The following is a 27,192-nucleotide window of genomic DNA, read 5'->3' on the forward strand; positions in this document are numbered from 1 at the left end:
AATACATTAAATCATTTTGTAAATATAATGATTTCCACTTTGTGAGTAAAGTACTATTATAGTGGTGTTAAGAGTCCTTGGTTTTGCAATAAGGCCTTTTCACTTACTGTCTGAAATGCTACAATTTATTTAAAGTGTTTTACCATAGCCTGCTAATAAGTAAACTTGTTACAATAAACAGATATATATGTTTTTTATCTAGTTTAATAAATAATCATAGTGAAGGATGTAATTAATCTGGAGGCAAATACTTCAGCAGTTGACAAGTATAAGTTGTTAATTAAGATTTTTTTCCTTTTAAGTTGAGGATCATATATATAGATACATGATATGATAGCCTCTGTTAAAAAAAAAAAGTTCTAAAGCTATCCTTGTTGCTTGAATCTGAAAACAAAGGAAAGATGAAGATAAATCTGATCCCAAATGATTCCATGTTGCTATGCTGTCAAAAAATGCATGTAGAGATTAAATATAACCAGCATCCTTTCTTGTGCCATTTATTTGATACTTTTGCTGTATTGCTTTTCGTTATTACTTTTTATTTCTGGTTTCATCTCCTCTATAGCAAAATTTAGAGAGGCTTTTCCTTCCTCATACTTCTTTGTACAATATTTATGACTGTATTACAATAGATAATGTCTCCTTTCACGGCATTCTAAATATTTTGGCTACTGACTCAAGTTGCTCAGAGATAAGACAAAAGGAGAACATGATAAAAAGGGGGAAAAAATTAGCAGGTTTACTAAGGTAGACCATGTGTGGTTCAGGTACACAATAATAGTTAGAAATCAAAGGAACACACACAAAACAGTCAAAATGTTAACATAGATGTGAATAGAATTTGTTTCTTTAAATACATTTTAAAACCCATTAAAAGATTGGATGTGCCCTAACGTGTGTCTAGGGTCTGAATTACTAAAGAAATGATTTCATTGCCATGAAGTAGAGAGATAAATGCAGTGGACACAAGAGAGGCAAGTCAGTTTGGAATAGAAGAGAATTAACATGAATGAGCCCTACTTTTCTTGACAGAGGGAATATGAGGGAATATGCCTGAGAGAAAGGAAATCTGAAAGATGACAGTCCCATATATAAAGTCAAAATTCTATATGCAAAAGCCTATAAAAAATAAACTGCCCCTCTATACAGTAACAATTAACTATCTGAAAAGGAAATAAAAAAATACCAGTTATAATAGATAGCATTAAATAAAGAAAATACTTAGAATGAATTTAACCAAGTGAAAAATCTATACATTGAAAACAAAATACACATTTTTCATACTAAGATTAATATATTTTGGAGATCTAAGATAAATCATGGCGACTGTATTGAAGTATATAATTTCCAAATTTAGATTTCCATGTTTGAAAATAAAACTGAAAGTGATATTCTTTGTTTAAACTTCCAAGACTTGCAAGTTAAACTCTGTTTACTAGTCATGAGATACGCGATACTTTGCTAGTGATATAAGCTGACTCCATCACAATTTCTCAAAATTATAAGATGGATGCTATCAACTATGAAGAGTTATGTCATCATTGACTGGACTTTCATAGTTTTCTGTAGGGAATTTGAAGTTTACAGATAGCTGCCTGTGAGAATTAACTTGCTGTGTAAATTTGAGGACTTAGCTAACAAAAACATGTGGCTATTGATGGTTAGTTGTTCTTACAATTGGCATAAACTTGTGTTTCTAGATGGTGTATTATTTCTTAGACAACAGTAGAAAAGCAGATGGTTGAATTTTATTTTTTGTGCTTATGCCCAACACAACAAATTCAGCAGGAGAGGACTGTATGAATGTTAACGTGAAACATGTTAGAATGACACACTGTTGTTAAACATATAATAGAAAAAACTATTCATTTACTTGGAAATAAGCACATCAAGTGAAGCAGTACACAAACTGTGGTTTCCTTTTCTTCTTCCAGTCTAAATACAGATAAACTACTCATGATCCATATCATCATTATGAACACTGTGATAGTATACTTTTAGGTTAGGCACTGGTTATGTAAACAGTGAAACTTCTGAATAAAGTTATATCATGAAACCAAACAAAAAACATTTTATAAGGAATTTCATGTCATAAATTACCTGGAGATTAATTTATAGAAATAGCAGAAAAATATCTTCAGAGATGGTGTAGAAAGCAACAAAGCAAGATACAGCAGCATTTATTTTTAGGTGACTTTATTCTATTTATCTGTGTATTCATTATCAATATTTATTTTTAATAAACAAAGAAATAATTTATTTAATCTTAAAATAACTTCAACAATGATTTTTGATCACCTCAAAATTATCAATATAAAAATTAAACTATAATATTGCATGTCAATAATTGCATTTATTGGACATTCTAAAAATGAATAAAATTATTTTTAGCATTTGCAATGTACTTGAAAACTTTCTGTACTAAGTTTAGGTGTTGAAACTATAATCCCTCAGTGTTAAGGTAATTTGAGGTGGAGTCTTTAAAGGGTAATTAGACTTAGATGAGATCAGAATGTGGGGTCCAAATGAGGGAATATTGTCCTAATAATAAGCAAAGAAATCAAAGCTCTCTGTGCATCAGGTAAGGGCACAGAAGACATGGCTGTCATCAAGCCAGTATGCGGTCTCTCATCTGCAACTTGATATTGGTTTTCCCAGTCTTAAAAGTGGAAAAAATGAACATCTACTGGTAAGCCACAGCAGCTATGCTGCTTTGTTGTAGCAACCTGAGCTAATTCATACAAAAAATACATAATATATCATTGAAAGTGAAAATGTGTTTTGAAGGACCCTTTATACTAGAATTTCCCTTTCACATGTTCTGCAAATTTCTGTTTTTTCTTTTGTAGAAATTATTTTTAGGGCTTTGAGCTATAAGACATTTATTTCCGTTGCCAAAAAAGAAATCAATACCAGTGGAGTGCATAGATCAGTGACCAAGAGTAATTTTCCTTTATGACTTTAGATCCTAAAAAGAAATTATATCAAATAACTGATGCAGATAAACTAAAATTATTCACAAACTTTATTCTAATACCTACAGCACTTATTTTGTAAAATTGATCTGGTGTTTTAGTTACCTCCTACATATGTAAGGAACCATTATGTCTTTTGAAAGTGAACATAGTTGAAGAAAAATAAAGGTGAATAAGAAATATGGATATCCCGCTTTGTTTGGGGTGAGTAGTATATATTTTGATGATGTCTGAGCAAGAAAAGGTCACTTGAGGCTATGAATTTATGGCAATTATTTATCTATGAGAGCATACAAGATTAAAGAAAAATATACTATATAAGTGACTCTTGAAAAGATTAATGGTGTGTTGTATCGTTTGCTATTACCTATATAATATTCAAATAACTTAATAATAAATAGCATAAATAATCCTTTTGAAAATATTATAGTCATTCATAAAGTTGTTTGCATTTTTTTTTCTGACACCTGCTCGAGGCACATTGGAATTAAATTAAAGAATTCAGTTGGACACCTTTGTTTTTGAAATGTGTCATGAAAATTCTATAGAGACCTTGAGAATAATATAGGACATCAAAAAGCTATACATCAATCTACTGGAATAAATTCCATATTTAAACATAAAACTGAAATTCATGGTCTTCAGTTCCTTGTCCAATTAAAAATCCATTTTTATTATGGAAAATATAAATAATCAATTTGCATAATGATGTGGAGTAAACAAACTGATACTATTTATAGTTAATGAAAGATCCTATTAGGAAAATTCAAGAAAACCAAATAAAAATATATGCATGTGAAGAACAGAATTCATTTGGTTGAACAGACAATGGTTAATTAAAAATTATGGTTTTCCTACAAATGCCCCAGAAATTACCAGTTAAAGTAGTAACAAGGAAAACATTCACATTAATAAAACCATGTAGGCTCTGAAAAATATAGTTACAAGGAGAGAAGTCGGGTGGTATGGAAGACTAGTAAAATATGTCAACTTGGTAATGAACCTGGTACTTGATCTTTGATGGTGGATTAAGTGAGGTATAGTAAAAGATAGAGATGAAGTTACCCAGAAATTGATAAAATACTGTAAATTAATAGTAAGCAAATGAAATTGTATTAAATAACAGCTACCAAGTGCCTTAAAGTAACACTTCAAAAATGTCCAAGACATTAAACTACATACACCAAAATATAAAAAGAATGTATAAAAAATTAAAAAAAAAAACTCATGTCCCCTTGTTCAGAAAATAACATTGTGTAAATATCCATTCTTGATATTTCTCTGTAAATTCAATCTAGCATAATGCAATTAATGATAAGTTTATTCAGAGAACTTGGCAAATCAGTTTTAAAACTCATATGGAAAAATAAATGTGTAAACAATAGTTCAGGGCCTCCCTGGCAGCGCAAGGGGTTAAGCACCCCACTATGAAGCAATTTGCAGCCTCTGCAACACGAGTTTGATCCCCGGCCAGCCAGGGAGCAACCCACATGGCACAGCAGACCTCCCCTGTCTCACCTACTGCTCCCCTCAGCAGTGTGTTTCAGTCAGTCTGCCTGTTCTGTTCCCCACTCTGTCTCTGGTGAATCCTCTCACTCCCCTGCACCTCTGGCCTGTACCCCCCAGCTCTTGTGTGCATAAATAAATAAATCTTTAAAAAAATAAAATAAAATAAAACAGTAGTTCAGATAATATTTGTTAATGGGTTTTATTCTCTGCTTGTCTAGCAGAAATAATGGAATATTTAAATTTATGGTGCAAGCTATGTATTTATCAGACAGTTCATGAATCATTTATTTCAGAAATGCAAAGTGAAAAATGACAAATTTATTCAAATTATCACACACATCATTTTGTATTTTCAGTAATTATATATATGCAAATGATACTGACATAAGTGGTGAGTTATACAACTATATAGATATCTATATAGATATAGTATCTATATAAAGTGTGCAATTATGTATATATAATTATAATGCAATTTATGTACAAATAAAGCATATATTCACATAGAGAAACTACACACACATACTGTATTTTTTTTTAATAGAGGCGTGTTTTATTTATTTATTTGTTTGTTTGTTTTGTTTATACATGCACTGGGTACAGTCAGAAGCGCGGGAGGGTGAGAGAATTCACCAGAGCCAGAACGGGGAGCAGAGCAGGCAGAAGACAGAAATACACTGCTGAGGGGAGCAACGGGAGTGTCAGAAGAGGTCTGCTGTGCCATGTGGGATCCTCGCCAGCTGGCCAGGACGGAACCCGCACTTCAGAGGCTGCAGACAGCTTCACAGCACGGCGCTCAACCCTCTGTGCCACAGGGGAGGCCCACACATACTATATTTGGATATATCCTTTGACTTAAAACATTTATAAAAAATATTGCTTATGTATACAACCAGATCATATTGAAATGAGATTGCTACATATAAATAATGTTATATAAGCTTTTGTTATATAAGCTTATATATGTTTTAAGAATTATTAAATTTTTTAATTATATGAAATCAGGTTCTAAAACTTTATTTGAATCACATATATGCAAATATTCTGTTGCCTTTATTGCATAAAGTTTACACAAATACTTACTCTTAGACATGTTTTCTCTATTTTCAATTTTGAATTTGTCAAATACAAAAACAACCCAGGTGACTTTAAAAACCTAATACAAACTGACCTTATATTTTGTTCTACATGTCTTACAGAGAGATTTTCATCAAAACAAGAGACTTTCTCATCTGTCCCTTGTGCTCTTCCCACCCCTGTTTTGATCCACATCCCTTCTCCCCACCCTGCAGAATGTCTCTGGTTATAGTCACTTGTTGATTTTTATTTTTACTATATTATAACTACTTTTCTTCCTGATCCCTTATTAGGATCCCTGCATTACTCCTATACGTGAAACCATCAGGTATTTGACTTTTTCTTTCTGGCTTATTTCACAAAGTGAATAAATCTTAAGGAAACATTCAAAGAAGTTATAAAACGTATTTTCTGATCAACTGCTATAACTTTCAGCATAATGCACTGTCCTTAAAACTTTTGTATCTTCCTGAGGAATTTTATAATAAGATACATTATGAAACATCAATTAATTTAGTCAACCAGCTGCTTCTCTGGACTCCTTTAAAATCAGTTAAATTAAATAGTTAGATTGGGTGTCTTAACTGCTACTTACCTATCAAGTGAAATAGAGAACACCTAATTAAATTTCAAATCCAGACAAACAGTCAATAATGTCTTGGTGTGATTTGTTAGTATAATAACTATAAATATTTGTTACCATTGTTATAATCAACCATAAAGACTTGGAATAGTTTATACTAAAAAGTTGTCCTTGTTTATCTAAAATTTACTATTAAATGAATATACTGGTTTTATTTGCTAACTGGCAGTCCTTTAACTATTGTTGCCATCACTTCTACTACTGCTGATATGTTTATTTTTGGTTTTTCATGTGTCAATTGCTACTTTAAGTATCGTATGTGCATTGTCTCACAGTCCTCATAATATTCCCACGAAAAGATGCTACTGATATGTCCACTTTACCAAAGAGACAAACAAAGAGAGGTTAAGTTGACACAGGCTGTGCATCAAGTAAATGGTGACACTGGTTTCAAAACAGGTTGAAATTCAGAGGCCACATTAATATAATCTGAGACTTATTTCTTATGAGATTTTTTCAACTTTAAGTTTAAAGTACAGAGGCCCATTCTGTACATGTTTCATTCAAGTGTGATAAATTCAGTAATATGAGGTATATTCTGTGGACCAAAGGAATTCAGCTGACTGCCAATATGGAAAAGATAATTTGATAGAGGAATACAAGAGGATTCAGTTGCCTAGGTGATTTACAATACAAAAAGAAAATTGTCTCATTTCCATTAAGAGAGTATAGTCTATTTTCAAAAGATTTTGATCACCTCTTTTTTTCTTGACCTGTGTAAATCCCTAACTCACAACATTACGTATACATCAATGCTGTTATCAACAAACCAACTGTTCTTTGCAAGCAAGCGTTCCCTTTTATTTCAAGATAAATTTGCTGTGTGTATGTACAACAATTTGCCTGATTTCCCATTCTCTTCATATTTGGAATCTGATGATATAAATCTGAGGGATAAACCTCACTCAGTTTCTGAACCAATTCTGATGAGTGTGAACTCTGAACCAAGCCATCTCTACCAGGCACTTATTAGAGGAGTGATGAATTAATCTAAGTCATAAATCTACGTAGATCATCAGCAAACATGTTGAACCACAAGGACATAAATATAGAAATCCTCAAGTATTTTATGGAACATTACGTAGGTCCCCCATAATGCTGTTTCCACAATTCTATAATCAGCCTTCATTATGATTCCTGGCTTCTTTATTTCTACCTGGATCTGCTATAGTGACAGCTGTTATTTGTAGATTTTGTTTTGGCTTCTGCATATGGATTCACTCCTGGTACATGGTCACACATCCCTGGTTTTCAGGAGACTTAATTCCTGCTTTCTGGCAGCAGTCCCTGTCTTCATTCAGATTCTGAAATAGGTTCCCAGCAGTGCTTCATTCTCCGTCATTATAAATCAGCTTACATATATTCAGAGGACCCATTCCAGTCAATTACCCAGTTACACCCATGGAATATACTCCTGGTTGACTCCAGGGATTATAACACTTGCAATTCCTTTTCTAGTCAAAATCCATTTTTAAAGTTCTGTTTACACATCATACTGGATCTTTGCCCTAACAGCAATCTGCGTGGCTGGATCTTAGCATTGCTTGGAAGTTTTATAGAAGATAGTTAATACATTACAATGTCTCAAGTCAATAGGCTGGAACATATGAAGGTTTGCTACCATATCCAATGCAAGGATTGAAATTACTTATATACCAACTTTGAGTCAATCATTTCTGTAACAACACTGCATTGTGCACTGCAGACTTGATCTCTGACTATTGCTCTTAAATATCCCTCATTCCCACATATTTTTCATAAAAGATTGCAGTCACTTCATTCCTACTTTCATTCAGATTTATTCCCCTACTAGTTTATCCTGTTGCATTTAAGCTTTAGGTCATTCTATGATCATTTTTTTTCTCAGCAACACTTCTATTCCCCTTTTCCTTTCTCTTTAATCTTCCTTAACGTTTCTTATTGTTTCTTGTAATTTTAAAATAACATCAACCAAAATTTTTCAAATTATTTTGGTTTATGTAATTGTTCATCTTTATAATAACCAAAACATTGTTCTTATTGTAACATGTAATTTTCTCATTTCCAGCTTTTGAGTTTATTTTTGAGGGATGGGGCTATTTGTTTTTTCTTTTTGGAGATATGCTACTTCTGAGGTTTTATTTTAAATTTCACTGGTGACAGCTATGCTGCATTTACAATAATGTTAAAATTTGTTTCCTTAGTTTTATATTGTATAGGTTTCAACACATTCTATGCTTTGACCAAACTGTTTATTAATTGCCTATATTTCTATTTACAGATGCCATTTTAGGTTCTTGATTATTTTAATTTCTTTCCACTTTTGTTCAAATAAACATGTTCTTACTACTCCAATCAAACACATTGTCAGGTTTATCATAAAGAATGTCCAGAAGGAGTCATTTTCTAAAATATTAAGAATGACCTCTTCTTTGTATGGAGGTCCTGAATCACATAAACCAGATATTGCTGAAATCTGAGCGATATGTAATTTCATTCTGCTCCCTTTGCTGTGAAATATAGAACCATTGGTGTCATGAAATCGAAGAAAGATAAAAATGAAGGTCTTTACTGATAGAAGCATGTGCAGTTTATATTAGATTAAGAGGGATGGAAACAGATCTGTAGCTTTTGAAGTACATGAAAAACTACAGTAGCACTGAAGATACTGGCAGGTCAGAGGTGTAAATGGAAATAACTACTTTAGGGACAGACTGCTCAAGACCCATATTGAGAACCTGTGTGTCGCATATTTCCAGAAAATCAATTTATTTTCAGTAACTTGGGAGCGCTATGGTTTATGAAATATAGTTATAGTTCAACTGTCAGCACAAAGCAAGATTTCAAAGTGAGTTCACCAGTGTTATTTTGCCTCCTTTAGGAGAAAAACACACCAAATATCTTACTTTACTATACACTTTTTCAGTTTTCTACCTAAATGCTTCCCACAAGGTATCTTAGTAGATGTGTCCATTGTTTACAAATTAAAATAATCTCAACCTGTACGTGAAGTGTTCATATGATAGATATTGTCAAGCTGAACAAAAAACATAAACTATGGTAGAAACAACTTGTTAATTGTCACTGAATGATAAGTTGAATACTCTGACTTTTGAAAAAAATCTAAATGTATATCTTTGGGTTCTAAATAACAATTTTCCATTTATAGATTGATATCCTTTCAAAATAAATCATATTTAACTTACAGATATTCTGAATTATCTCCTTCAATATTTTAAATTGCATAATGGCAATAGGGAACATTTGCCAAGTCCTTTTAGTCCTTTTAGTTGTACTGAAAAAATTCCAGTTCCCAGAATTATATGAAGATTATTTCTTATTGTTAAACAAATGTCAATGTGTTATTAAACTGTTTACTATGTAATCACTTTTCAACGTAAAAAAAAATCTTCTTATAAGATCCTTTGAATATATATAGATTCTTATACTATCAAGTCTATTTCAAGTAGAATAGCCTTTTTATTGGTAATAGAATCAGGATTTATATTTCAGCTAGTGTTTCAATAGTTTTCTTCCTCTCTTCCAATAACACTAATCAAATGATCTTTTATTGACATCTTGAGATGTAATGGTCTTGGTTTTCTCTCAAGATCAATACATGATAAATTCATTTAGCTTTACTTTTGGACCTCTGGGAAAATGAAAATATGAATTAGTATTTGGTATGGTACTTTAGAAATGCATGAATATTTTGTGGTTCAGGAGTTAAAATTTTACCAATATAAATTGTTTGCTATATCTGTCCTGCCACAGGAATTATTTTATTCAGTAATAAACAGAAAGTAGGCCTTTATCTAGCAATGGGGATAAAACATATATTTACAGATTTAGTATATGTCTATAGTCATGCGTTCAACAGTTTTTAACCTTGTTCCAAACCTGTCGTTGTTTGGAAATTCAATATTGTATATTTCATAACTATAATTTCCACAAATTATAAATTCTGCTGTTTAGTTCTTCTGAATATAGAATGTGATGATAAATTTAATAAAAAATCAAACAAATAAGCAGGACTGTTATCCTGAGGCTTGGTAAAGAGAAAGAACACCCTAGCAGAAAAGAAAATTCATTGTGGATAAGAGACATTTTGAAAACCTATGACTTCTGTCAATCTCCAGCTATGATTGCCTGGAGAGTCATTTGGAAAGTGATTAACCTAGCACTGAGCACATAATCTAAGTGTGAATTACACATATCTTGAGAACATAGTGAACGAGATATAAAATAAAAGTGTGTGCATAATTTTGGCAAATCCACAATGCCTAAATCACCATTTCAAAGCCAGCTGATGAAGAACAATCCCAAAGTGACTGATAATGTTTTCCCCTTAATGTCCCAGAGATTGCAGAAGTTCTTAATAGACTACCTAGTACACAGCAACCATTTACCATCTTTTTTTTCTATGTACTAAATAGGTGTTAGTACTTAGTAATATAAGATTAGTGACCTGTTCTGTTATAAAGGACATTGTGTACTGTTGTATGGGAGATATATATATATATATATATATATATATATATATATATATATAATTAAGGTAATATTGGTTTACAATGCTGTACATTATTCAAAGTTATAGGATCATAACTTTTGGGGTATATGTTGCCACACCACAGACTCCACCAAGACACTCTTAGTCCTCCACCATAGTCTGTCCTGCCCCATCCCCTTACTCCATTGTGTCTCTTTCCCCTTTGTTTTTAACCCTTCTCCTCACCCTCTGGTACTTCAGGTTTGCAGTCATGTTTCTAGGGGTTTTTTGTTTTGTTTCGTTTTGGTGTTATCTGACTCTTTTTGTTTGCTTCTCTATATTACACATGTAAGTGAAACCATCTGGTATTTGTCATCCTTTTTTTGGGTTACTTTCTTAACATAATCCCTTCCAGATCCATCTGTATTATTGTCAATGAAGAGTTTATTTTATATCTGAATCTCCAGGTCAAGGAGTATATCAACTAAAGGTGTTCCCTTCCAGGACTTTTCTGGATTTGATTCTTCTTAATATTTTTTTTTCTGTATGGTATAAGGTACAGCATTTCTTTTGCATGTATATATCCAATTTTCCCAACACGATTTCCTGAAAATATCATCCTTTGTGCTTTGTGTATTTTTGACACCATTGGAAAAAATTAGTTGACCGTGTATGGATGAACTGATTGCTGAGCTTTCTGTTGTTTCGTTGTTCTGTGTTTGTCTTTTATTCCAATACATCTGTTACCACTACTATTTCTTTAAAAAAGTTGTTTGAAACCAGTAAGTATGTTGCCTCTAGCCTCAGTATGTTGTTAAGTTTGTTTTGGTTTCTAGGTATGTTTTGTAGATATATACATTTTTGGCTTTTGTTTCTATTTCTTTGAAAATGCTATTGGAATTTGACAAACATTACATTGAATATGTACATGACTGATCAGTGGCAACATTTTAACAATATCACTTTTTTCAATCCATAAACACAATATAACTTTCCATTTATTTGCATCATCTTTGACTTCTTTTATTACTGTTTTACAGCTGTTAGTGTATAGATCTTTTACCTACTTGGTTAATTTTCCCCCTAAGTTTATTATTGTTTTTCACTTTATTGTAAATAGATTATTTTTAAATTTTATTTTCAAATAATATATGCACAACTTATTTCTTCATGCTGGTTTTGATAGCTGTTTGTATTATATGAAAATATTTTTGAATGATCATATCCTTCCAGGGATGTTGGGAATTCAATCCCATAACCCTTCCCCCATAAAGGATATTGATTATCATAAGGCAGTAGTATCAAAACAATTTATTTTTATAAGTGATTTTAGCAAGTATCAGCAAGCATGTATATAATCTGGAGTCTGTCATAAAGAGAGGCTTTCTGTAGGTGTTCTAGGGAGCTATTCTTACACTTAAAATAGATAGCCTCAATTTCTGTTCAGTTGTGGATATTGGGAAGACATGGTCCTTGAATACATTACAGTTATTTCTTTATAATGAAGTACGTCAAAATTCTGAACTCATGGACCTGTGGAGGCCATTAAAGAAAGACATTATTATTGGGTTCATGTTGATATCACTGACATACTGAATTAAACAATGTTGAAAGTACCTTTCCCATGGGCATCTTTTGAGATTACACAGTCCTAAATATTAAGGTCATTGGTAGTTGGATTTTCTATGTGTAGTACCTAAAAAAACAGCAGTATTGCAAAGAAATAGAATAAGAATTTGCGTTTTCCTAGGCCACATTACACAAGTATTCCTAAAGTACTTCCTTCAATCAGAAAAAAAAAGTGAGTATCCTTTGAATTGGTGTTTTTTGAATTTTTTGATAGATTCCTAGGAAAGGAATTACTAGGTTGAATGGTAGTTCCATGTTCAATGCTTTGAATAAAAATAAAAATTAAATATCTCAATTTTAAAAGTAAAAAAGTGAAACAAAATAGTGCAGGTGTTTATCAAAGTTAAGCTAAAGTATATGCAAGAAGAAAAAGCTGGAAAAATGCATCACTCACGACATCTCTGGTTGACCAGATTTGGGTAATTTTAAGTTTGGCTCACTGGCAGTCCTTAATTTTGTGCTGTATAAAATAAATGTATGATTTTTTTTTTAGATCAAGAAATCTTAATGTTAAAGTACATTGCATGGCCTATTAGTAAGCTAAATCATGAAGATTATTGATAGGAAATATGACAAACTATAATAAGTCACAGGTGGTATAATCAGACGTCGTGCTCTCAATGTTTAACTTAGCCTCAAACCATCATCTAATTGGTTTTATACTTTGAAAACAACTTATACTTGTCTAACTTTTCCAGATCTTTTATTATGATGCCATTTGTGATTTTTATTTTTTAAGATGAAGAAATACTCACAGAATGCAAACATTTACTCAGCAAAACTCTCAGTAACTCTCAATTGCATTTTAAAAACAACACTATTTTTTAAAATAAAGATAAAAATAAGCTTGTGATAGGTGCTGCCAATACTCCTACCAAAGGAATAGTTTTTGTCCAATTTCATCATTGTTTTGGCATCCTTCTGTTAAGTTATATTTTTAAACATATATTTCAAAATATCATTGCTAACAAGTTTATATAAATTTAGCATTCACTTAATTAATCTTTCTTCAATAAGAATATTCATTCAAAGTTCTTTGCTTCTGTTGTTTCTGCATTCTTGTCATAGGAAATAGAATAGCTTTCTGGAAGTTTTCTTTTGAGGATAAATAACTGAATTTTAGTTTTTATGATTGTTGAAAACTTAGAGGATGTCAGTTATAGTCAAGGTGATACCCAAAATATATTTTAATACAGGAACTGGGCCTCACTGGTGAGAATTACACACATTTTTCTGAGAAAAAGAAGAACATAAGAACAGCCCTTCTCTCAGCCCATCACCAACTGAAAACATGTTTCTGTCCATAGATGAACCCACACAGATTATGCAAATGTAGACAAGGGAGCAAGACACCATAATCAGATGCAGTAGGTGGAAACAAATATGCTTGAAAAGTGTGAATTTATTTAAAACCACAGACAGCTCAAGAAGTTATATTTTTTAGAAAAGTGCATATTTTAAAAAATCACTTCAAGACAAACCAATTACCATATGCTGTGAGGTTTGAATTCATCCTTAAATGAAAATGTGTTAAAAAAATGTCAATTACTTTTTTTTTTTCCTGGTACTACTTTGAGTGTTTCCTTTTGTAATCTATCAATTGAATGTTATTGTTTTGTTGCTGTTGTTTTTTTTCTTTTTAAATGTGAACAAAAAGTAACTTAACAGCGTCCAGTAACACAGGCAGCATGGGGTAGAGAAATTAAATGTCTCTGTCTCTCACACACACAAACTTTTCTAGGATCTAGTATTGACAATTAATGCTTTCAAAGTGGAGACATTGCTTTCAAAACAACACACATCAATTGATTTTAAATGAGGTTGAATTGTAATGGGATGTATTGGTTTCTATTCTATTGCTATTGTAACACAATACCAGAAACTTAATGCCTTAAAACAACACAAATTTGTTCTCTTAAATTTAAGTAAGTCAGAATTCTGAAATGGATCTTAACAGGGCTAAAACCAGTTATGGTGAGGGCTGTGTGCAACTGGAGACCCTCAAGAAAAATTCATCTTCTTGACTTTTCCAGTGGTGGATACCTTCCTCCCCTGCCTTTATGATTTCACTTCACTCTTGACTCTCCTTGTGTCTTCAAATCATCACACTGCCTATTTGAAGCTGATTCTCTTTCCTCCTCTTATAAGGATGCTGGTAATTATGCTCAATCTACCCAGAGATACCAGGATAATCTCTCCATCTCATGCCCTTTAAATTATATCTGCAATTTCCTATTTGCTATGTAAGGAAACATTTTCACAGTTTCCTGGAAAATAGCATGGACATTTAAGGGATGGCACTATTCTTTCTACCACAGGTGATCTCTGTGACACATCAATTGCTCAGAATTCCCTCCTTTTTAATCCTAAAATACCTTCTTTTCTCAGCTAAAATAATTCATGCTCCCAAGAACTCTAAATTTCAAATTTATAGAATAATATGCAAACATAAGTACTATGAGAAAATTATGATCTTTATTACAGCCAAGTATTTAGATTTTTGAGGTTTTGTACAGAATTTACAAAGATAAAAAAATTAATAGTAAGTTTATGAGATCATGCAAAATGTTGCTAATATTATGAACCAGACTTAACTTTAAAGTTATTTTCCTAGCCTAAATTTAGATAGTAATAATGGTGAACAATTCAGTTTTTCATACACATATTGCTTTTATATGTTTTATTATTTTCTTTTATGTGTATTGATGTACTTTATGTAAATTTTGAGATTATAGGGACAATTGCAGAATCTACCTAAAGACAAACACTCCCAATATTGCCTCTGAATATTTTCATGTCCACATAGATCTGTTTTTTATATGTATTTTTATTAGCATTGGTGAAATCACTCTAAATATATTTAACTTGATTTTTGCACATAATTTTGAAAGGAATATTTTTCATAAGAATATACACTTTAAAGTAATTTGTCAACTTTAATTAACGTACATTTTGTTATTTATGTTTTTTGAATTCTCATTAATATACTGTGACAAATGTATGTATTTTATATAGTTCCAATAATTTTGTTTCTAATACATGTCAAATATATTTGAAATATTTTATTTCATATGAAAAAAAATCTGAGGCTCATCTTATAGCTAAAGAGTAATTAGAAATTAAAGCCATTGATGTTTTCTACTCTTAATATTGAGCATTAATGCTTACTAATTTGATTATATACTCTAAATTGGGATTTGTCTGATTTCAAAATATAATTTTAGAGAGCACTTCCATTATTGGTAATTTTTTTCTGCTATATATTTACATTACAGTAATAGAATATCATATGAGTGGATATTATTCACATTCTACAAATTATCATACTAAAGCCATTTTGAAATAAATTTTGCCTCACTGGGGGAAACAAAAGCAATGAAAGAAAAGTACTAACTTTTTTGTATTGTTAAGGAAAATCATCAGCATTTATTTTTCAAATAAGAATAATTTTTATTTTAGAAAAAAAAGACAAGAAACTTTACTTAGCCAGTGTTGTAATAAGTACACCAGATTTCATATAACTCTGTTACATCATCTTCTGGAATAAATATCTAATATACTACTTAAGTCCCAACCATAAAACAAAAAGTCATTTTGAAATTTTATTATTGGAGGAAATTCCACTCAGCAACATAATGAACAAGAAAAATATAAAAGGAAACATACAATTCAGGGACAATTCATCCTTTGCCATTATTAATACTGACATGAAGAACAAGACTTTTATTCTTAGAGAGATGGGGATGTTGTAACATCCCATGTGACGAAAGGTGGACTTTATTATTGCTATTAAATATCAATAAATAGCTAACATATTTAATTAATTCTGTAACTTATATTTTAGAAACAAGTAAAATTTAACTTTGAAATTAATGACCATGTTAGAAGGTTTAAGTGAAGAAAAGACTTAAAGCAAACACACATTTGCGTGCATACACATACATAATAAACCTTTAAAACATAAGCATGAACACTATCACTCATTTCAGCAAATATCATGTCAAAATAAAGATAAGATGCAAAACACAACTGCTCACCCAGAGAACTGTCCATGTATTCACAATGACTCAACATGATCCTGCCTTAAAAAGCAGATATTTTTGGACCAGGACTGGAAACTTTCCCAGAACAAAGATAGCAGAATTGGCTAGCAATATTGCCATAAGAGAAATAAGATTACAAGTACTCTCTTGGATATTTAAATTGAAAATAATTTAGAGACCTATATTGATACTGCATAACAAATCCTACTTTTTACATTTCAAAATTGTATGAAATGCCTACTTCTCAATATCTAAATTGTCTGATTGTCCAAATATTCCTGACCAAAATATTTATGGGGCTAACATGTCAGAGTACCCAATTTAGTGCAAATTATAAAAGTTTACTAAAACTTTTTACTTTAGTAAAATCTCTCTTGTGGCCCATCCTCACCAGAAGCACCCAGAACAGAAATTCTTAAAATTCTAATAGCCGAACCTAACTAAATTGACATAATTAAAAGGAATATGAATGTCAATTGGCACTTTTGCATATCTCTCTAATGCGTAATTTCTAAATTGAAAGGTAAGAATCCATTCTCTGCCCTAACATTGTGCAGCTATCCCAATAATAAAAACACAGTTGCTCTTTACCTAGGAGAAGCTACTAACCCTCTTTTCAGTCTTTGGATGACATTCATATTTTTCCAGCTAGTTACACTTCCATTTGATAAATATGTGATTTATATTCTGGGAATTTTTTATAATTAATGCAGCTTTTGTTAGATGACAAGGAGATGAGAAAGAAGTAGAAAACATACTTAGTAGACACATATACAAACATATGAATATAAAACAAGGACAAAATACTCTATTATAGCCCTCATTTATACTACTTGTCACCTGAACAAGGATCATTTATGGGGCAAATATAATTAAAGGGGTTATTTAAAAATTATACCCATGTGAAATATCTTATAGTTTCCTGATGCATTAATAGTGCTACAAAAATATGCATTTCATATATACAATTTGGTGATTTTCAACATATACATACACCCATGAAAATATAACCTCAGTGAAAATAATAAATATATCCATCATCTCCAAAAGTTTTCTTTTGAGTTGGTAATATGATATGCTAAAACTGCTGAAAATATTTTAACCGGCATGAAACGTAAGTTTGATTGTTTTTATTTATTTTTTTAAATAATAAATTTTATTGTTATATTCCCCATACAATTGCAGCCCCCCCATTCTGACCCCAATCCCTCCCCTCCCGCCCCCGCCCCCCTAAAAGTGTCTCTGGTTCATAGTTTTTTGTTGATTTTGATTTTCACTTTCTTATAGTTATTCATTTTCCTGGTCCCTTATTTAAGTTTTCTAGATTCCTGTTATGAGTGAGACCATCCGGTATTTTTCTTTTTCTTTTTGGCTTATTTCGCTGAGCATGATCCCTTCCAGCTCCATCCATGTTGCTGCAAATTGCATGTCTTTATCTTTTTTGAATGCTGAGTAATATTCCATGGTATATATGTACCACATCTTCTTGATCCAGTCATCTATTTTTGGGCATCTGGGCTGTTTCCAAAGCTTAGCTATTGTAAACAGTGCTGCTGTAAACATAGGGGTGCAGGTGCTCTTTGGAATTGATGTTTCTGTGTCTTTTGGGTAAATACCTAGGAGTGGAATTGCTGGATCATATGGAAGTTCTATGTTTAGTAGGTCCAGAAATCTCCACACAGCTTTCCATAGTGGTTGGACCAGTTTGCACTCCCATCAACAGTGCAGAGGAGTTCCTTTTTCTCCACACCCTCGCCAACATTTGTTGTTGCTAGTTTTTTTAATATGTGCCATTCTCACTGGTGTAAGATGGTATCTCATGGTAGTTTTGATTTGCATTTCCCTGATGACAAGTGATGTTGAACATTTTTTCATATGTCTGTTGGCCATTTGCATTTCCTCTTCAGAGAAGTTTCTTTTTAGCTCTTCTGCCCATTTTTTGACTGGATTATTTTCTTTGTGGTTGTTGAGTCTCGTCAGCTCTTTGCAGATTTTTGTGATCAGTCCATTATCATTAGTGTTGGGTGCAAAAATGTTCTCCCAGTTGGTGGGGTTTCTCTTTGTTTTTGTTATTGTCTCTTTTGCTGTGCAGAAGCTCTTTAATTTGATGTAGTCCCAGCTGTTTATCTTTGTCTTCACTATCACTGCTTTGGGTGATGTGTCTGTAAAGATGTCTTTTAGGTGCATGTCATGTAGTGTTTCACCTATATTTTTTTCTATGTATTTTATGGTTTCAGGTCTTATGTCTAGTTCTTTAATCCATTTGAGTTGATTTTTGTGTATGGTGTGAGGTAGTGGTCAAGCTTCATTCTTTTGCATGTAGCGACCCAGTTTTCCCAGCACCATTTATTGAACAAACTTTCTTTGCTCCAAAGCATAGTCTTTGCTCCTTTGTTAAAGATTAGTTGACCATAAATCTGTGGGTTTATTTCTCGATTTTCTATTTGATTCCATTGGTCTGTATGTCTGTTCTTGTTCCAATACCATGCAGTTTTGATGATTATGACTTTGTAGTATAGTTTGAAGTCTGGGCGTGTGATGCCTCCATTCCCTTCTTTTTTTTTCAGGAGAGCTTTGGCTATTCAGGGTTTTCTGTGATTCCATATGAATTCATCAATAATTGTTCTATTTCTTTGAAGAATGACATTGAAATTTTGATTGGAATAGCATTGAATCTATATATTGCTTTTGGAAGGATGGCCATTTTAATAATGTTTATTCTTCCAATCCATGAGCAGGGGATGTCTTTCCATTTCTTTGTGTCTTCTTCTATTTCTTTTAACAGTGTTTTATAGTTTTCTTTGTATAGGTCCTTTACCTCTTTTGTTAGATTTATTCCCAAATATTGATTTTTTTTTTGTTTCAATAACAAAAGGGATGGTTTTTTGATTTCTTCTTCTTCAGATTTATTGTTTGTGTATAGGAAGGCTACTGACTTTTGCGTGTTGATTTTGTATCCTGCCACTTTACTGAACTGATTGATGAGTTGAATTAGTTTTTCTGTGGAGTTTTTGGGGTTCTCTATGTATATTATCATATCATCTGCAAATAGTGATAGTTTGACTTCTTCTTTTCCTATTTGGATTCCTTGGATGTCTTTCTCTTGTCTTATTGCTCTGGCTAGGACTTCCAGTATTATATTGAAAAGCAGTGGTGACATCCTTGTCTTGTTCCAGATCTTAATGGAATTGCTGTCAGCTTTTCACCATTGAGGATGATACTGGCTGTTGGCTTGTCATAGATGGCCTTTATGATGTTGAGGTATGTTCCTTGTATCCCAAGAATTTCAAGGGCTTTTATCATGAATGGGTGTTGCACTTTGTCGAAAGCTTTCTCAGCATCTATTGATATTATCATATGGTTTTTATATTTCTTTTTGTTGATGTGTTGGATAATGTTGATTGATTTTCGGATGTTAAACCATCCTTGTGTCCCTGAAATGAATCCTACTTGGTCGTGGTGAATTATCTTATGGATACATTGTTGGATTCTGATAGCTAAAATTTTATTGAGGATTTTTGCATCAGTGTTCATTAGGGAGATCGGCCTGTAGTTTACCTTTTTTGTGTTGTCCTTGTTCGGTTTTGGTATTAGTGTAATGTTAGCTACATAGAACGTGTTTGGTATTGTCCCTTCCTTCTCAATTTTTTGGAAGAGTTTGTGAAGGATAGGCACTAATTCGTCTCTGAATGTTTGGTAGAATTCATTTGTAAATCCATCAGGTCCTGGGCTTTTGTTTTTGGGGAGGTTTTTGATTACCATTTCAATTTTGCTGCTTGTAATTGGTCTGTTTAGGTGTTCTAGTTCTTCTTTATCTAGCTTTGTGTGATTGTAGAGTTGTAGGAATTTGACCATCTCCTCTAGATTGTTAAACTTGTTTCCATATAACTGTTCATAGTAGTTACTGATTATTCTTTTGATTTCTGCTGTGTCCGTTGTGATTTCTCCTCTTTCATTGATGATCCTGTTTATTTGTGCTTTCTCCCTTTTTTCCTTTGTGAGCCTGGCTAGGGGTTTGTCTATTTTATTGATTTTTTCAAAGAACCAGCTCTTGGTTTCATTGATCTTTTGGATTGTTTTTTTAGTTTCAATTTCATTTATTTCTGCTTTGGTTTTTATTTTTTTTCTTCTACTGGTTCTGGGGTTTTTTTGTTGTTCTTTTTCTAGATCTTTGAGCTTCGAGATTAGGTTGTTTCTTTGAGTTCTTTCTTGTTTCTTGATGTGAGCTTCTATTGCTATATATTTTCCTCTTATTACTGCTTTTGCTGCATCCCATACATTTAGGATATTGGTGTCCTCCTTGTCGTTCAATTCAAAGAATTTTTTAATTTCTTCTTTGATCTCCTCATTAGTCCAGTGGTCTTCCAGTAGTGTGGTTTTTAATCTCCATGAGGTAGGAAATTTCCTTGCCTTGTTTTTATGGTTTATTTCTAGTTTGATGCCTTCATGGTCAGAAAAGATGGTTGATATGATTTCAATCTTGGTATATCTGTTGATGTTTGTCTTGTGCTCCAGTATGTGATCGATCCTGGAGAATGATCCGTGTGCGCTTGAGAAAAATGTGTACTCTGTTTTTTTGGTGTTTAGTGTTCTATAGATGTCTGTTAAGCCCAATTGCTCTAGGTCCTTATTTAGAGCTTTGGTTTCTTTACTTATTTTTTGTCTTGTTGATCTATCCATTGTTGATAGTGGTGTGTTGAAGTCTCCCACTACATATGTGTTTTCTCTGATGTCTGTTTTCAGAGAGGACAACAGTTGTCTGATATATTTTGGTGCTCCTTCGTTTGGTGAGTATATGTTAATGAGTGTTATTTCTTCTTGAAGTATTGTCCCCTTGATCATAATGTAGTGACCATTGGGGTCTCTTTTTATCTTTGAGTTTGAAATCTGTTTTATCTGATATAAGTATAGCTGTTCCTGCTTTCTTTTTTGGTCCATTTGCTTGTAGGATTGTTTTCCATCCTTTAACTTTGAGCCTATTTTTATCTTTTGTAGCTAAATGTGTTTCCTGGAGACAGCAAAAGGTTGGGTTTTGTTTCTTAATCCAGGCTGCAACTCTGTGTCTTTTTATTGAAGAGTTTAGTCCATTTACATTTAGAGTTAATATTGATATGTTAACATCTGTATTTGCCATTGTGTTTGTCTTTCCTTTGATTTTATTTATTTATTCTTTTAATAACCTTTTTTTTTTGGCCTTCTTTCATTGTTATTCATCCCTCTGAGGTTCTGGCTTTAGGACTCCTTGTAGTATTTTTTGGAGTGGGGGTTTAGTTGTAATGAAATTCCGGAGTTTCTGTTTGTCTGGGAAGGTCCATATTCTTTCTTCAAAGAGGAAGGAGAGCTATGCGGGATAGAGTATTCTTGGTTGGCATCTGTTTTCTTGGAGTCTGTTGACTATGTCCCTCCACTCTCTCCTTGCCCATAGTGTTTCTTCGGAGAAGTCTGATGTCAGCCTGATTGGCTTTCCTTTGAATGTTATCTGTTTCTTCCCTCTTGCCAGCTTCATTATTTTTTCCTTGTCCTGGATTCTTGGGAGCTTTACTATTATGTGTCTTGCTGTATTTTTCCTTTCGTCGTGGAAGTTTGGTGTTCTTCTTGCTTCTTGTATATCAATTTTCAGCTCCTTCTTCACATTTGGGAAGTTCTCTTCAATTATCTCTTTGAAAATTTTCTCTGTTCCTACCTCTCTCTCCTCTCCTTCTGGTATTCCTATAACTCTTATATTTCCTTTCCTCATGGAGTCAGATAGTTCCCGAAGTCTTTCTTCGTTCTTTTTCCTTCGTACTTCGCTTTTCTTTTCTGTTTCGGTTCTTTTTATTTCTGTGTCTTCAAGAGAACTTATTCGTTCTTCCATTTCATCTATTCTGCTTTCATTGCTTTTCCCAGAATTCTTTAGTTCTTCCATTAATTCTTTGATCTCCTGCATTTCTTTTACTTCCCTCTTTAGGGACTCAATTTCATTCTTCTGATCGTTGATTATTTTTCCCTTATCATTGTTTTCCTTTATGACTTCTGTCAGTTTTTTAATCACGGCAATTTTAAATTCTCTTTCTGGAAGGCTCAGAAGTTCTTCCAAGTTACTGTCGTTGCAATCTGGGGGCTGGTTTTCTTTTTGTGGTGTGCTTTTTCCCTGGGGAGTAGCTAGGTTGCGTGTGGTTCTTCTCCTCCCTACTGTCTGTTTTCTAATTTGCCGTATGCGTTGGGACACTGTGTTGTTGGGACTGGCCGGCATCTTGGGTGAACTTCTCTGCTCCCCTCTGGTTCCTCCAGGAGTCATCTGTCAGTTTCAAGCAGTCTTTACTGGAGAAAGGTCCCTGTTCTAAAATGCTGATGTGGGGACACACTCCCCTGTGCGCCTGGTCTGCACTGGCGGTGGGTTCCTGCTCCCCCTCTGGGCTTGGACTGCAGGCCAGAGGGGGTCTGGCGTGGGCGAACTTCCCCCGCTCACCTCTGGCTCCTGAGGAAGCCTTCTGCACGTAGTCTTTACTGAAGAAATGTCCTTGTTCTAAAATGGTGATGTGGGACACACTCCCTGCGCGTCCGGTCTCAGGCACACTCTTCTGTGCGCCTGGTCTGCCCCAGCTGTGGGTGCTCGCTCCCCCTGTGGGCTCAGACTACTGGTCGGAAGGGGCCCGGCGTGGGCTAACTCCCCAGCTGGCCACTGGCTCCTCCAGGAGCCTCTGCTGGTTCGAGTCGCTAGGTGGCGCCAGAGATCTCTCCTAGAGCCCTTGGGGAGCTGATTTTCCACCCCGTGGGACAGGGAACAGAGCGGGGATGGTAGGGTACACCTCAAAGGCTTTGGGGTGCTGTGTCTGCCTTGTGCCCCACCGTCGTGGGGAACCCACGCCCCTAATTTCGTGCCCTGGGTCTCAGTTCCAAAGCCCTCAGTTCCAGGACGCGGGCTGTAGCCCAGATCAGTGGCGCGGGAATGGTGCCTTTTGAATCCCGCTCCCCTGCCTGGGCACCTGGTTCCTGCTCAGTCAGGGAGGGCCTCCGCGCGTCTCCCCGCAAGCCTAGGTCGCGGGCTCGGGGACCTGGGCAGCTGCGATCTGATCCGGATCCGCGTTTGCTTTTCAACCTCACTGCTTTTTCAACCGCACTGCTTTTCCACGCAATCCCGATCCCGATCCGCGCCTGCTTTTCCAGCGCGCCGCTTTTCCGTGCAAGCTTACTGGGCGGCCCGGGGCTGTGTGCTGGTGCTGGTCTCCTCCCCGGGGGTGGGGGCTCTCTTCAATGGCGCCCGGAGCTCACCGCTGCAGCGGATCTTGCAGAATTCTCCACAGCTCCCGTTCACGGGGTGTGGTGGCTGCAATAGTTCCTTTCCACTCCCAGTCCCGCTTGCTGCGTCGTTTGTTCTTGTTGGTCGTTTTAGTGTGTTGTTTCCCTCCTCTCTGCTGGTCGGAGAGTGCCGCCTCTGTGGGCGGGGGAGGGGAGCAGGGTTCTGCCCTTCCCTCCCTTCTGGTCCTCTTTATGGCAACTTTCTTCTTCGGGCAGTTTGCTGGAGTCACCCGTTTATCTTCCGTGTCCCGGTTCTCACTGGGACCTGCCGCTTTTCCTCCCTATTAACTTTTTTTTTAATGGGAGATCTTACTCGCAGCGTCTCCTCACCGCCATGTTGCTCCACCCCCCCCCCCCGTTTGATTGTTTTTAATTTCTGGTACCATAGCATATTTCTTCTTTAGAACTTTAATTTTAGTTATGAATATTTATCAAAAAATACTGATTTGTCTCTGAATAAGCAATTACTAAAAATCGATCCTTCATCTAAATAGGAAATGTTCACAAGATTATACCTTGTCACAAGTAAACAATTTTTTCCTGAACTTTCTATTTTTTAATGGAAATCACTGAAAAACAAGTATTTATTCAAGATGGACTTTCTTTATTACAAATCAAAATGCAATATAATTATTTTATAAAGGCAGAATGTTATATCTGATTAGAAAAATTAAATTATCTAATATAATCCCTGTCATGACAATATTTATCCAAGTTATATAGATTAAGTTACAAATATAAATGCAACTAACGGCAAACACGGGCACTATTGTCTTCAGCAACCTTGGGAGGAAAAAATCAAAAACAATATTTCCTATTTCCCTACCTCATGTACACATCATCTAGGAAAGATTTTTGTTTTGGCTATAGCCATGTGCTCACTGTAGAACAAATTTTGTGGTCAGAAAAATATGTCAATCAGGTCTGTATCCTCTGCAGTCATATGTACAGGATGACAATATTTTCACTGACTGGAGAAAATTTCTCATAGATGAAAGATACAGTCAGGCTGCTGAGTGGAGAAAACAATAGATGCATGCTGAGTGTACATCTGGGTTAAGAAACTTTTTATCTTCTTATACCTATTCTGGTTCATATATTATTTCCAGAAATATCCTTAATGTTCTGAATTCCTTTAGGTGAGATTTTCATATAACTTAGGAACATTAAAAAGCTAAAATCAATAGTTGAACAATGACAGAAATCATCCAAAATGACATTTGAAAGACTTTTTCTAGCACTATTATTTTCCTGTAAATTGTTCTAAGCCACATTTTTTTCTCTGCCTGTCTTTATATTTACACACTGTTATGCTGCAAGAAACGAGAGCACTTTAAAAAACACTTTATATCATTTTTACATTATAACAAAAATCGAAGAAATCTCACACATTTGCCCTCTCATGAAATTTGCTTCTCAGGCAATATTTTAAGATTTGCACTTTTTTTTAACATGCTTGAAGCAATCATTTAGTTTGAATATCTGTTTCGAATAACAGAAGCTACTATGAAGCAGATTGTATTTTTCACACTTTTGACTACATGTATGTAGAACTATCTTACTTCCTAAAATAAATTCCATCTTTTGGAGGTAGTGTTAAAATTACATAGTGTGTCATTGCTTCATGGCATTGAAGTTCATTTCGAGATTAACAACAGTATTTAAAACACTAGAAAAAAAACTATGAAAAAAATCAATGCAGACTTAAATTTTGAATGTATTTCTATAAATGAACATAGTTAGGAGCATGTTGCACTTAAAAGCTTACAACACATTTTTAGATACTTTAAAATCATCAGGATATATTTAGATTAATGTGTTTTATTATTTTATACATAAACCTAATGAATTAGAGAGTATATGTTAACCTTAGTAAAACTGCTGTTTTAGAAGTCTTCTAAAAGTTACCACTATCACTAATTTTTGTTGAAGTATCATTATAAACTTCCTTGTCACCTCATATTTTCCCTAAGGGACATACTGTAAGAAATGATCCATAAAAGCACATTTAAAGCTGGTGTCGACAATGGTGTAAAACCTCTATAGTCATATTTGCACAGTAAAGGCACTGAAATAAACCAGATGGTCTCTTTCCTTCTTGAAGGTTAAATTGAGTGCATATTTACTTTACCTTTAATTATAACCTTTATCATTCCAAGCAACTTTTAACTAAAAGACAATGTGGCTTGATCATATATAATTTTTCAAGTTAATGTATAAATTTTGATAAAAAGTGGTAATAGTCTATTACTTATATTTTGAAAAAAACTTATATTTTGATTAAAAATAGTAATAATTATATCTGTCTCAAGATTGTAGCTTATTTTTTAAATTCAGGATGATGTATACCTTTGTATACATAAGCTTTGTATACCTTTTCTTCTTAACTGTAGTGAGAGCTCCTTAAGTGTTGAGAATTTTGTATCACTTACTCTGAGAGTTATGTACACTCTGGGAGTCTCATTTGTGAAACATAAGAGAATACATAAAAGACACAGTTTATTTGTAAATTGGGGATATATATTAACCAAGCTTACTACTTTATTTATTTTTTAAAGATTTATTTATTTATGCATACGAGAGCTGGGGTACAGGCCAGAGATGCAGGGAGTGAGAGGTTTCACCAGAGACAGAGTGGGGAACAGAACAGGCAGACTGGCTGAAATACACTGCTGAGGCAGCAGTGGGCAAGCCAGGAGAGGTCTGCTGCACCATATGGGTTGCTCCCTGGCTGGAAGGGGATCGTACTTGTCCTGCAGAGTCTGCAGATTGCTTCATAGTGAGTTGCTTAACCCCTTGTGCCACCAGGGAGGACCAAGCTTACTACTTTATGCTCCAGTCATCATCTGTTATGGAAAGTAGATTAAATAAAAATACAGAATTTAAAACTGAAGGCAGTAGCAAATCTGGCATGACTTTACTCATATGTGAAATATAGAGAAACAAAACAAAAGGCAAGACTAAATCAAACCAAAACAAAACATTGGAAATCTGATTGCAAAATTGAGGCTACCAGAGGGGAGAGGGATGGTAGAAAGCAAAGGACTATGATGGCGGACTATGATTTTCTAGTTGTGTGGTGTGGTGTGGTAACATGCATCTGAAAGGTATGATCCTGTATCTCTAAGTCATATGTACTGTTATAAACCAATGTGACCTTAATTTAAAAATAAAGCAAGTAAGGAATCTCAATTAGCAAAAGCTATTTGTGCTAAATTACTTTCAAATGTCTCTTCCCCTAATGAGGTTAAGATATTAGAGATCAGAGAATGCTAGATGAGGCCTCTGGACAGCAAAAACTAAAATTAAAAACAAAATAAAAGAGTCATTTTCTGTATGTCCTGTTAATTATTTTTTTATTCTATTCTATGTTCCGGTGTAATGATAGAGATTGTTGCCTTCACATTTTCTAATAGGCTGTTATTACAATATTAAAACATTTTGAGTATTATTGAATTTTTGCTAATTTGTAGCTGATACTTTTATTTTTCTAATCCAAAATCAGTTTACCTTAAATAATTTAACTCATTTCTAATACACACACACACACAATTACTTCACTTCTGT

The sequence above is a fragment of the Talpa occidentalis genome, unplaced genomic scaffold, assembly GCF_014898055.3.
Source record: "Talpa occidentalis isolate TD23 unplaced genomic scaffold, MPIMG_talOcc4v2.1 talOcc4.6, whole genome shotgun sequence".
NCBI classification, from domain to species: Eukaryota; Metazoa; Chordata; class Mammalia; order Eulipotyphla; family Talpidae; genus Talpa; species Talpa occidentalis.